The sequence below is a fragment of the Talpa europaea genome (assembly GCF_964194135.1).
Source record: "Talpa europaea genome assembly, chromosome: X".
Classification (NCBI taxonomy): Eukaryota; Metazoa; Chordata; class Mammalia; order Eulipotyphla; family Talpidae; genus Talpa; species Talpa europaea.
Window position 1 is genome coordinate 94,210,061 of NC_140081.1, and position 4,815 is coordinate 94,214,875.

The window sequence follows — 4,815 nt, forward strand, 5'->3', positions numbered from 1 at the left end:
ACGAGCATGCCACCAGTCCCCTTTCCCCAGCATTAAAAAATAAAGTCCACTGTAGCTTGGCACTCGCACGTCTCTGCTCCCCTTTGCCCCCACATGCCTCCAAGGAGTTCTCAGTCAGGCTCGCTGTGTCCAAGTCGCCTTCCCACCCTGGTCTGTTGTGCTCCACGCGCCTCCCCAGAAGCTGCTCTTGAAAGTGCCCGCCGACCTCCTCGTTCTAAACACAACGGCCAGTTCCTTGACTTCCTCTTCCTTGTCCAGGCAGCGGGACTGGAAGAATCCATACTCCCTTCTTGACAGACTTGCGTCAGTGGGCTCCACATCCTGCCGTCCCGCCTCGCCTGCGGCTCGCTCCCGGCCTCACCGCCACTTCCTTCTAGTCTCCTGCCGCTCCTCGCTGCTCCCCAGCTCAGGTTTGTGCTTCCGTCCTCCCGTTCCCCTGACTGACACCCCGAGAGCCATCCTCGATGCCTGTCTTTCTGACGCAGGCCAGTACCAATCTGTCCACAGCCCCTGAAGAGTCTACCCTCGAAACCTGCCCGGGGCCCGCCTGCAACCTGTTCCCACTCACTGCATCACCTGGTGGGAGCCTCCCGTCTCTCAGGATCGCTGCCACATCCTGAAGCGGGCCCCATGTCTTCAACCTTCCCTCACAAAGCGGGCGGCATTTGTATGAAAACAGGGATCAGATGACAGTTCCCCTTAACTCACTGCCGTCCACATCTCCACATGTCTCCGGCTGGCTGCTGCGGTCCTTCCAGTGGCCTCCGCCTGACCACTTTTGCCCACCTAGCAGCCCCATCCCCTGTCCCCACACTGGTGAGCCAGGACGCGCCAGGCCTGCCTCGTCTCCAGGGCTCTTGTTTCCAGGTGGGCCTTGGCCACCCACCGAGCACCTCAACATGCGGCTGCCATCTTTTTCCTCCGTGGTACCGATCATCACCAGCACCCTAGATCTTGGACTCCTTTGTGGTTTGTATTTTTCTAATCTTTGGTTTGTTTTGTCGGCTTCTGTAATCCCAGGTTCTAGAACATACCTGGCACACGGAAACGCTGAGTGAACGCTTGATGCCTTAGTCTGCTCTGACCGGCCGCTACAGCCAAGGCCCGCAAACTGAGTGGCCTAAACAACAGGAATTCCTGTTAAGAACAGGATGAGAGTGGGGGGTGAGGGGGCACAAGACACTGAGGAAGTGAGTGCTTGAGGAGTCCCAAATCCTGTCCCCCGTCAACCATGGCCGGTCTCCCTGGGGGAGTTGAGGTGGCCTCATAGTGCTTTGGTCCCAAAGAAACCCCATTCTCATCCTCAGTGATGTTGACTTTCCCCGGAGCTCCCCCCTCCCCCGCCCCCAGACCAGGGAGGGCGAGGTCTGTCCTGGGCTCCCCGGGAGGCTCCTGTGGTCACAGAAGAGCTGGCAGGCCAGGTCCTGGCTGGGCGCACCTCTGGGGGCTCGGACCTGACAGCCGGGCCGAGGGGACCTGGCCCGTGGGGGTCTTCCACCTCATTTCCCAGTCAGCAGGGCTGCTTGGTGCTTTTCTGCCAGGAGTGGGGGTGGAGACAGTTCAGGCGACACCACTCAAGTTCATTCTGGCCAAAGCAAATGTGGGGACGGGGGTGTGGGCTGGGGCTGGGGCTGCTCACCTGCTGTGCTGGGCTGGGCTCCACAGGTGCCAAGAACCCAACAGCCCCGGGGTGCCCTGGCCTGGACAGAGGCTTTGGCAGGACCCTGGCCCATGGCCCTGTGCAGCGCCCGCCTTCTCTTAGCGTGGCTCCCTGGACCAGCGTCATCCCTGCCACCCGCCACCGGTCCTGTCACGCTGAGCCTCCAGCAGCCTGGGCCCCAGGTCTCCGCGCCCAGCACACACCACCAGCAGCACCTCGGGCTCTCCCCTGGCAGGTCCAGAAGATTCCTTCCTCTCCTCTTTCTGCGTTGCACAGTTTCCTGAGCCACTTCCTTTCCCTGTCCCTGCAGCTCCGCGAGGGAGGCAGGGTTCTCCCCATTTCCCCCTCTGTGACCGGGGGAGGCCTGCGCTCCTGGGGCAGGCCTGTGAGGAAGCCAAGGTCGCCTGGGGCCTAGGCGGAACGCGGCCACGGCCCGGCCCTTCTCCCGTGGGCCCTTCTCCCGTGGGCCCAGGCTCGCGGAGCAGCCCTGCAGCCGGCGGGGATGACAGGTGAGCGGGGCAGGGGACAGTTGGGGGGTGGGGCCGCCCCTGGGACGCCTGGCGCGAGGGCCTTGGCTTGGGTGCCCGGGCTCAGGGGGCGCCTGGGCTTCCGAGGGCCGGCTCCCCTGGGCACCACGAGGCCCGTGCCCGGCCGAGGGTCCCCCGCGCGCCCGGGCCCCGCCCCCCGCGGCTCGGGTGGGGGCCGGGGCGGCGCCGGCGGAGTGGGGCGCGGGTGCACGGTGCTCGGTGCGCGCCGCCGCCCTTCGGCCCAGCCCGCCAGCCCGCCGGCCCGACCCCCTCGGCCCTTCGCGTCGCCCCCTCCCCGTCTTCCTCCGCCCGGCCCGGCGGCCCGGGGCGCGGGGCGGCGGGGCGATCGCGGCCTGGCGATCGGGGCGCGGCGGTCGTGGCGCGCGAGGGAGGCGCAACGGGCGCGGGGCGCGAGGCCAGACCTGGCGCGCGGGGCGGGGGGCGGGCGGCGGCGGAGCCCCCAGCGGAGCACAGGGGCAGGGGGGTGCCGAGGTAACGGGGAGGGCCGGGCAGCCGGCTCCGGGGCGGGGGCTCGGGGCGCACCTTGGCGGGGCCGGCGGGCCGCGGGGGGCGGGAGGGCGGCGGGGCGGGGAGGCGGGGGAGGCTGTGGCGGGCCGGGCCGGGGGCTTGGCCGACGGGGAGCAGGTGGGCGGGGACAGGGCCCGGGCGGAGAGGCGCCGCGGAGAGGTGGCGGGCTGCGTGCGTGCGCAAGCTGGGCGGCCGCCTTCTGGGCCCGGAGAACGGTGAGGCCGTGTGGGTGGGCGGCCAGCCCCGAGGGCACGGATGGGTGTCCCGGGCCTCGGAGATGGGCGCGGGGCGCCGCGAGGGGAGGCTCTGGAGGCCCGCGGGGCCAGAGCAGTGGGTGTCTCCAGCAGTCCCCGGGGAAGGGGAAGAGTGGCCCGGCCAGAGCTCGGGTTCCTGGGCCGGGCGCCGGAGCGGTGCGACTGGGGGCGAGGACAGGCCTGGCAGAGCTGGCACAAGTGGAAGCGGAGCAGGAGGGCCCCGGGTTCGAGTCTGAGCATCATTGGGGAGTTCAGTGTTACTGGGCGGGTTGGTGGGTGAGAGGTAGGAGTTCGGGGTGAGGGGAAAGGCAAGGGCTAGGGCTCAGAGAGGTGCTTCGGAGGCCATGGCTTGGGCCCCCAGGTGCTCTGGTGGCCTCCGGGCCCTGCGCAAGGGACTTTGGGAGCGCTGTCCCAGAGCGCCTTGGCCTCGGGCGGGGTTAAGGAAGGGCTCTGCGGTGGCCTGTCCCTGCCTTCCTTCCTTTCCAGACCTTCAGGATCCAGCTGTGTTCCTGTGGGGAGCGGGTTAAAAATTCCTCGGGCCTGTAGTCAGCCTTACAGTATCCACCGGGGCCGGAGGGACACACATGTCTGACTGCAGCCGCCTGTCATGGAGCCCTCCCGCCTGCTGCCTCGCTGTCGCCATAGTAACGGCCTATTGATGGTGTATTTATATATAGGGGAAGAGGCAGGCGCTAAATTTTGGGGAAGGAGGCCTTGTGGCAGCAGTGACAGCAGTGACGGTTGCCGCGGGACTGTGAATGGAGAGGCCAGGCAGGGTGAGCTGTTCAAGGAACTTCGTGGTTTGCTTGAAGCTTAAACGTGATCTGTTGACCTTCGCCGGTGTCAGGATAGTGCGCGTGGGTGGCGACAGTATGTGTGGGTGTGCGCGCACTGAGGTCGGGTGCCTTTGGAACAAAAGGGGGCTACCTGGAAGTGCTTATGTGATTTTTCCATGTAGAAATTGTGAAAGTCAACACCGCACTTCTCTTTAAAAAGCCATGAAACATATTTTTCTCTCTGATTAGTTCAAACCTGGACATAGAGCTGTGTTTTTCTTCCACCAAAACCCTTGCTGTGAGGCTCCCCTCCCCATGATGGGCCTCAGAGATCTATCATGGAAGCAGACTGTTGAGACTCTATTTCCATCCCCCCTCTTGGGAGCATGGAAGGTCCACTTTTCTCACAGGGGAAGGCCCACCTGTTGACACATTCACATGTTGATAGTTTGGAGTGAGACAGTTGTGGGGCTCAAGAGAGAAAAGTCCCTTACGCGGTATTTCCATGGCCGATGTTAGAGAAGTCATATCCCCCCTAGTTTCCAATGTTTTTATGATGCACAACTTACCTGCTTGCCAAAAGGCTAAAAGAGCTTATTTTAGATATACAAGACTCTGAGCACCTGAGTAGAAAAGCATATACCAGGTCACAAGGGGGACGCCCATGCACCTCGCAGCTGGCCTTCCAGGGTGCTTATTCTGCAGTCAGTGTGAACGCTGAGCTTCCTGGCAGCGTAGGGGAAAAAGGTCAAACAGTGGGTTACACTGTTCACATGTCTTACATCCATGGGCTCATGAAATCACAGCTTTACTTGGGGTACAGCACGGTCGAGTGTTGACTCTACATGTGAACCACTTGGCCAGTGCCCCGGAATAAACGTGGGAGTGTGTGTTGGGATTGCTCCTGAGCGGGAGCGGGGCCTTTGGAGAATCGCTCACGTTAGAGGTTGCGGTGGTGTCTGGCTCCCCTCTCAAATATGAGCACTTAAATCAGCGTTTTGGTGCTCCGCCACGGTGGTGTGCTCTTGACGCAGACAGGAAGAAGGGTTGCTCTCGGGGCAGACACCTCA